Raw genomic sequence first — 9,489 nt, forward strand, 5'->3', positions numbered from 1 at the left:
ATGGAACGGGTATGAGGAAATTAAATTAATCACTTAAAAATGTCATAGGTTTATCTGTTTATATGATGAGAGAAATAAAACCTAACCATTTATCCGTGGGATATCATATAACATGAACGCAGACCGATAGGTTTACAGAATGGTCAATAACACACACCTGTAGATTGACATTGCCTAACGTTAAAGAAGGTTATCTATCTATCTGTCTATCTAACTAAAATCTATGTATATATATGTGTGTATATCATATATATATACATATATATATATATATATAGAGAGAGAGAGAGAGAGAGAGAGAGAGAGAGAGAGAGAGAGAGAGAGAGAGAGCTCATTACACCTGTTATCAGAATATCACAGTCTATTCTGATAATCTGTTAACAGGTTCATCGCCATATTTGAAGAGTCAAAGAAATTACAGAGAAAGCTGTAATGGAATGCACCGACAATTCCATTACAGAAAAAGAAAATAAAGAAAAGTAAAAAAATAACAACTACTTACACAATTTCTAAATAAAAAGTTCGAACACATAACCGGAAACAAAGATGTATATGAGAACAAAAATGGAAACCAATAAGTAAAGATGAAGAAACAAAAAATATTTGAATAAACAGTTGATAACGAAGTCAGCCAAATCAAGGGAAATGGGAATGGAGTCTGAAAGTAGATTAAGCTGACAGCATTCCTTTCAAATTATGTACAGGGCATTCTCCCGCTGCCTCCATTAATTTCATTGCGGGAAAATGAGTCTGCATACTCGGATATCAGCTGCGTACTACAGTATATTAGATACTAAATATCGCATTTCATTTATGCTACAAAAAAAAGTAAATAGTCCTCGGGCTAATATGTAATGAGTTTAACGGCTTATGCAGAAATAGACTGTTGTGAGTGTTACTCAAGAACCATGCGTCATTTAGAAGCTAATTCCAGTTTAACTTTAGTCTAATTTTAAATTTTGAACATTTTCTTACTCTATATAAAACAGAACATATATGATTAAATTTTCTTGCGAAATGCAAATGAAGGCACCTACGGTCTGGAGGAATAGACTGAGCAAATAATTAACAGGAAACACATCAGCCATTAGGTGGAAAAATGACAACAAAAATAACAACGAACTGAAGTTAAAACCAGCAAAGGCATCCAAGTTAAAACGCTTCTCACGAGTTTACTAGAGCGAGAAAATTCAGTTAATAGCATAGAAATTACCCATAATGTACATTTATGGAATAGGATGCAATAAGGGAGAGAGTATCGGCAAGTCAACCAATCTCGTGCATCTCTTTCGCTTACTGTGTTCAGTGTACTATTAAAATCTGTAATCAAGTTAATTTGGTTCTGACTGCAATCAAAACATGCAGCACGCATATGCACTCAGCATCATCAAATTGGACTCGGTACTGAAATTGGTCACCCCTAGACACCTTTTCTACATGTAAGCAAAAAAAAAAAAAAAGTAAAAACTGCGCTGAAGTTTCTTCGGCGCAATCGAATTTTCTGTATAGCGTATAATGCTGTAAGAAACTTCCAGTCACGGACCATGAAACTCTCTGCCGCGGCCCGTGAAACTTTCAGCCATGGCCCGGTGGTGGCCTGTGTTGTTGGCACCTATAGCGGAGACAAACGCACGATCATGACTAACTTTAACCGTAAATAAATTAAAAACTACTGAGGCTACAGGGCTGCAATTTGGTTTGTTTGATGATTGGAGGGTGGATGATTGACATACCAATTTGCAGCCCTCTAGCCTCAGAAGTTTTTAAGATCTGAGGGCGGACAGAAAGAGTGCGGACGGACATACAAGTAGCCATCTCAATAGTTTTCTTTACAGAAAACTAAAAGTAAAATCTCAGAATAGTTTTATTCCTTATCTAACTGTCAAGTCAGAGGCAGTCCCATAAATTATAATTGCGAATAACACAAAATGAAATCAAACAGAATGAAACGAAACGTCATAGTAGTCACACTGTGGCCTTCAAAGATGTTTAAACTAAAAATAAACTGAAAAGAACATACTTATGATCAGATGGCTTTACGAAAATACTTGCTGTGGAATAAACATGAATGATTACAAGCTGACTAATGAATGAAAATTTGACTGTAAAGCCAAGTGCTTTGAAAAGTAAAAATAGTGAGTTGAGGTGGTTGGACAGGAACGTGGAAGAAAGGAAGTGGAAACGGAGGTCAAGTAAGGCTACAAAGTGGGCGCAGCTAGGGGCCGAAGGGAAGCTGCAAAGAACTCTTAGTAATGCCTACCGCGTACCACGCGAGGTGCACTGACGGCACTGACCACCTAAGGGAATGATTAAAAGTTTATATATATATTTATACATATATATACGTATATATATATGTATATATATATATATATATATATATATATATATATATATATATATATATATATATATATATATATATATATATATATATATATATATATATATATATATACATATATCAACTATACAACTATAGGCTAGTGTAATTCCACATGCAAACTGCAGAGTCAAAGCCCTTTTCAATTCCGCGATAACCAGGGGAAGTTCGTCGGACCAGAATACATTTGCCCATCACAGGAAATGAGGAGTTATACAAGAAACCAAGACTAAATTCATAAAAAGAAAAATCACCTCAGTAATACTTTGTATCATGAATGGACGACAGAAATGAAGAAATTTACTCTCTAGACAACCTCTAATAAAGATCAGCCAGGAATATTTACATACCATAACACAGAGCACTTGTCACGCCGATGAAAGAGGAAACACGCTTAATAATGATTCAGAATATGCAGTCACCCTAACTGAAGTAATCCCTTGTAAATAAGAATAGTAACAACCGCTAAAGAAGGAACGAACGAATGACCCACAAAATATTATATATCATTATTTTATATTATTATATTATTTTTTAATAAGCGAGATCTCTTCTTTCTGTATTTCCCTTTACCTTCTCTTACATCTGAATGACCAGCATATTTCTTTGCAAACTTGAATTTCAGGTCAATGGCCCCTGTGGGCTTGTTCCATTTGAATAGGGTTCATCTTATGAATAATATATATACATATATACATAAATATATATATATATATATATGTATATATATGGATATATATATATATATATATACATAAATAATATACACACACATATATATATAATATATATATATATATATATATATATATATATATATATATATATATATATATACACACACAATGAGTGGAACATAGTAACTGGGTAAACCAGAAGATTACACACAAACGAGAGAGAAAGAGAGGGAGAAATCATTGTCCTAGCATTATGCCGGATAAGGGTGGGGGAAAAAAAATAAAGTGAATTTTTCACCGTGCGAGCCTTAGCATCTGCCGTGATAAAATGAAGTAGAAAAGTAGGAGGCGACCCCTTTTGTTCTCTGGGCGTGAGCTGGTACTTGGGTTAATGCATTCCCAACATCAATCACCTCTGTTTCTTGTAGAAGTTTGTGTGTAGTTCCTTCCAAGGGGGCAACGGATAGTACTTGCCTCCATTAATCTTTTTCCTTTTTCTTTTCGCCCGAGAAATGTGATGACGAAAATGGAAGGAGACTGCGTTCATTCTCTCTCTCTCTCTCTCTCTCTCTCTCTCTCTCTCTCTCTCTCTCTCTCTCTCTCTCTCTCTCTCTCATCTTAGAATTCGATCCACTAGATTTTTTTCATGTGAAACTGTGCCCCGTGCTTTATGTATATTCCTGTTTTTTTCTTTATATTCCCGTTTTTTTATACAAGAACTTATCTGTCCTGTATGGTAATTGTGTACAGAAAAAAACATTCTAAAACGGCAAATGACATTTCAGATTCAAGTATTAGATGCTTGTAATAAAAATTAATTCTTAATGCAAAATGAAGTAATTCGTAACACTAACTAAGGTAACTGTGAATAAATAAAAAAAAACATTAAATGTATTATCTGGGTGAAAAAAAAAAAACATTTTATTTCCCAAATGCTACGATTAATTTGCTCAAAGAATTCTTAACTGCATGCTTTGGCTATAAAAATAGTTTTGTCAAGTTTTGTAAACGGCCAAAAAATTATAATTTCCTCATAACTAATCAAAGCAAGCAATGGAACCGGACGTCAATAAAGCATTTCAAACAATAACATTGAAGCCTGAATTGAATTGAATTGAATTTAGAATTTAGGCCAAAGGCCAAGCACTGGGACCTAAGAGGCCTATTCAGCGCTGAAACGGAAACTGACAGTAAAAGATTTGAAAGGTGTAACAGACGGAAAACCTCGCAGTTGCACTATGAACCCACTGTTAGCAGAGGGTGGAAAATAAGCTGGAAGAAAGAGAATATGAAAGGAAGTGCAGTAAAAGAGATTAAAGCCGGAAGAATTAATTTCAAATCCCCCGAGCGATAAACATCACAATGTCATCGGGATCTCACGAATTACGTCTTGAAACTCCCGATATTTTTCGAGATTTATATCGGAGTCCCGGCGCCGAGTCTCCTCCCACACGGGGAGGACAAATTAATGGAATTTTCTTCTTAAGGCGCCTAAAGAAGAAGAAGAAGAAGAATGGATCGGGGAGATTTCTCTCCTCCCCTCAAAGTTGAATTGGGTATTCTCTAATGGATCCACTTATGAACAGTAATATATTCAGGCTGGGCCCCAGGAATTTATACGCTCCGAAGAAAAGGAGGAATTCGAGGACCGATTCAGAGACTGAAGCTTGAGTGAATGTAAAGAATTCAAAAGGGGCTCATGCATGTGATGAGATAATGAGATTTTCATAATATGTATATATATATGTATGTGTGTCTGTATATATATACACATACATATATGTCTGTATATACATATATACATTATATATATACTGTACACACACATATACATATGTGTATATATATATATATATATATATATATATATATATATATATATATATATATATATATGTCTGCATATACATATATATGTATATATACTATATTATATATATAATACACAAATATATATATATATATATATATATATATATATATATATATATATATATATATATATATATATATATATATATATGTATAAAGACAAAATCCAAGAAGGAAAGAGAGACAATGGAGTGCTGCAAGGCCTTTCGACTTATAGTCCTTACCAGGCTGAAGAAAGCTTATATAAATGACAGATGGGGATTACAAAGGAAAAAATATGTACCTGGAATCCAACACCACTGAAGAATTAGCAAACCTACCAAAACAGGGTTAATATCTAAGAGATTTTACAAAGGATTAGGCTCAAGGGCTCAGAAGCAGGGACAGGACAATTAAAAGATTATACGAGGAAGATGACTGACCACCAAAAAATGTAATAAAAGTACAACTCAATAATTCTCATTTTGGTAAACAAAATTTTTTACAAGGTGAACATTTTTACAAAAAAAAAATATATTAAACATACAAATACATAGAAAATACATATAAAGTAACTAGTTTTTAATTAAGTCAGTGATTTTATCTTTTAGGTTATTCTTGAACATTTTACTTATACAGAAGTCCAAATAACACGTGCCAGGGCAAAGATTAAAATTACAACTGGAAGTAAGCTGTATAACAGCGGATTCTAAAAGATTTCGGGAAGAGAAATCTTTCAATCTGCCAATCACTGAACTTTCAGTCCAATTTATCCTGTGAGAGTTTTCACCTAAATGAATGAATATAGCATTGGATGTTTGCCCAGTTTTGACAGAATACTTATGCTGCTTAATCCGTGCATCTAAATCCTTGTTGGATTGGCTGTGTAAAGAGAGGGACAGTCCAAACATGGAATTTTATATATCATATATGTTGTTGTTTTCTTTAGAGTTATTTTCTCTTTATTAACATCCCTTTTAGTGTGTTGTTATAGGAAAAAACGAAGTTGACATTAAATGATTTTAACAACGACTCAAAATCACTAAAATGAGGCAAGCTAAGAACGTTCTTAGGGGTTTCTTTCCGCATGTTACTTTTATTATAAAACTCTTTGTGGGTATTATTGTAACAAATATCTAGTATATGTGAAGGATAATATAAATCTGTCCCTATTTTTCTTTTGTATTCGATTTCTTGATACAAATACTGGGGACTGACAATGCGCAATGCTCTTAAAAACATAGAAGAAAAAATGGATATTTTGATATTAAGGTGATGGCCTGAATAAAAATGGACATAAGAAAAATGTATATTTTGATATTAAGGTGATGGCCTGAATAAAAATGGACATAAGTTAAGTTGTTGGCTGGTTTCCTATAAATACTGAATTTGCATTGAAATGGTTCTCTATGTATTAAAACACATAAGAAAAGGAGGCAATTGTCTTTTCCTAATTCTGAAGTAAACTTAATGGATGGTACCTGGTTATTCAAATTAGAGAGTAAATCATTTACATCAATACCAGCAGGCAAAACAGCTAAAATATCGTCAACACATCTATACCACTTTAAAGGAGTATATATGATATAAGGTAAATATCTTTTTCAAAGAACTCCATATACAAGTTTGAGAGGAGTGGGGATAAAGTGTTGCCTATTGCCATACCAAATATTTGTTGGTAAAATTCATAACTGAATATAAACTTACAATCACAAATGCACAAACTAGTGAATGAAATAATATGACTTACCTTATGAGGTAATTCATGATGGATTAGTTCATTACTACGATATTCTAAAATAGAATCTATAGGGACTTTAGTAAAAAGAGAACAAACATCAAGAATAACGAATCTATCAGTGGGGTAAAAAGTGATTTTGTTTAATTTATCAACTAAATCTAGAGAATTACATATGTGAGAATCGGAGATAGTTTCAAGTACTGATACTGATAATAAGCCGCATAAGATTATTTTCTTTGTGCGTTTTTACTAATCCGTACAAGTAAGGTAACGAGGGAAATTTTGCTGACAACTGACCAATTAATTAGTTCTTTTTTATCTTTAAGAATTTTTTCACTGTGATGTTGAAATTTTTTATGACTTGATCAAGGGGATTTTTTGCTAATTTTTTCTAAGTCGTATCATCATCCAGTAGGGCTTGCAGAGGTGATATTTAGTCAGCTTTATCTAAATTTACAATACTATTCCACTTACCAGCTTTTGTGATGAGGATTGTATAAGTAAAATGTTCAAGAATGACCTAAAAGATAAAATCATTAACTTAATTAAAAATTAGTTGCCTTATATATATTTTCTATGTACCCGTATATTTTTCTATGTATATATTTTTTGTAAAAATGTTCACCTTGTAAAAATTTTTATTGTTTACCTAAATGAGAATCACTGAGTTATACTTTTATAACATTTTCTGGTGGTCAGTCACTTTCCTTGCTTAATCTTTTAATTGTCCTGTCCCTGCTTCTGAGCTCTTGAGCCTAATCCTTTGTAAAATCTCTTAGATATTAACCCAGTTTTGGTAGGTCTGCTAATTCTTCAGTTGGGCTGGATTTCAGGTATATATTTTTTTCCTTTGTAATCCCCATCTGTCATTTATACGAGCTTTCTTTGTAGATTTGTTTTTATATTTCTTCAGTCTGCTGAGTAAAGGACTATAAGTCGAAAGGTCTTGCAGCATTTCATTATTTCTCTTTCCTTCGCGGATTTTGTCTTTATTTATGTATTCATCACTTTCCATATTTCGTGATTCTGTAATTCTGTAATATATATATACACACACATACACACACACATATACACACACACACATACACACATATATATATATATATATATATATATATATATATATATATATATATATATATATATACTGTACATACATACATATATATATGTGTATATATATATATATAGTACATATATAGTAGGTACATTCACGAAATCTGTTTATACAAATGCCACAAGATGATTCAAATTCTCATTACTCTAATAGACAAAGTGCTGACTTTGCAATAATGCAAGTTCGAAGTCCGGACTGAAAAGGAGATTTACCTAATTAACTTTATAATCGGATTCAAAGGTTTTCGTGGAGAGAAGTGTTTAAAAAAAATAGTATGGTAGCTGAAATTTTCCCAAAATTTAGAGGGCAAATGTTAACAAGTACACGCGAAGGGGACCAAACAATAGTTTAAACTAATAGAAAAGACCTTCATAAAATGTGCAAATAGAGTTTGCATATCTGTGTCGACAGCGTGCATGTATTTTTAAGAGTTTTCCAAAGTGGAGTATAGAAGAGATCTGAGTGACGTAAGGGTGGAAAGGTCTCAAGGTATATCTAAGAATGCAATAGGATTGCATGGCTGCAATTCAAGGGTTGGATAAAAGGAAAGTGCTGGGAGTTATTGCGAAAGTCAACAAAATTTGATACGACAATAAAAAAGGGGTTAATAAAAACTTCAACCTAATAGCCAATGTTTTTTTATCCATATTCAATAACCACGGGGAGCTATTTATTAACGTAAAGGTTTAATAAAAACTTCAGCCTGATAGCCAATGTTTTTTTATCCATATTCAATAACCACGGGAGCTATTTATTAAAACGTAAAGGGTTAATAAAAACTTCAACCTGATAGCCAATTTTTTTTTATCCATATTCAATAACCACGGGGAGCTATTTATTAACGTAATGGGTTAATAAAAACTTCAACGTGATAGCCAATGCTTATTTTATTCATATTCAATAAACACGGGGAACTATTTATTAACGTAAAGGTTTAATAAAAAATTCAACCTGATAGCCAATGTTTTTTTTTTATCCATATTAAATAACCACAGGGAGCTATTTATTAAGGTAAAGATTTAATAAAAACTTCAACCTGATAGCCAATGTTTTTTGTATCCATATTTGTTAGGAACAATCGTTTGCCGATTGTTCCCTTAGTGGGTTGTTGCCTCCTTTGTTTTTGTTTGTTTTTCTTTCTGGCGAGCTGACGTCTGTTGGATGGCGTCAGACTTCGTCAGTCAGGTTCGTAGCCGCAACAAGTCAGGTTCGTAACAGCAACAAGTCAGGTTCGTAGCAGCAACAAGTCAGGTTCGTAGCAGCAACGAGCCAGGTTCTGGAGGGCAGAACGACCGATGGTCCAGGGCAGCAGCGAGCCAGCTGGAGTAGCAGCAGCAGGTATCCGTACCTGCGAGTCAGGTCCTGGCAGCAGAGCAGAGCAGCAGAGAGTTTCTTGAGGACGAGATGGTTGCCGTGTCGGCTCTGTCATGGTCGTCGTAGATGGAGGAGGACGTCAGTACGTTTCTTGGAGGACGAGATGGTTGCCGTGTCGGCTCTGTCGTGGTCGTCAGTACTGGAGGAGGACGTCAGCACTGTGCTTGAGGACGAGATGGTTGTCGTGTCGGCTCTGTCTTTGTTGTCCTGCAGTGTTCCTGTGTTGCAGCTTCGTCTGTGGTGGCATATGTAGCTCCGGCTGTATATATATATTTTTCAGGTGATTGCCTTTGCCTTTGTAATTCTGCTGTATCACGTTTTTCCCGAGTGTTTGGGTGTCCTG

The 9,489-nt window shown here is 34.0% G+C and overlaps 1 long non-coding RNA gene across 1 annotated transcript; it reads left to right on the forward strand.

The window, feature by feature from the left end:
* The first annotated feature begins 8,816 nt into the window (after window positions 1-8,816).
* LOC136853272 (uncharacterized) lies at window positions 8,817-9,204 on the forward strand. The gene is made up of 2 exons (XR_010857412.1): window positions 8,817-8,957; window positions 9,002-9,204. It is a non-coding gene; the product is annotated as an uncharacterized lncRNA (long non-coding RNA).
* Window positions 9,205-9,489: the final 285 nt, after the last annotated feature.

The sequence above is a fragment of the Macrobrachium rosenbergii genome, chromosome 27 (assembly GCF_040412425.1).
Source record: "Macrobrachium rosenbergii isolate ZJJX-2024 chromosome 27, ASM4041242v1, whole genome shotgun sequence".
Taxonomy (NCBI): domain Eukaryota; kingdom Metazoa; phylum Arthropoda; class Malacostraca; order Decapoda; family Palaemonidae; genus Macrobrachium; species Macrobrachium rosenbergii.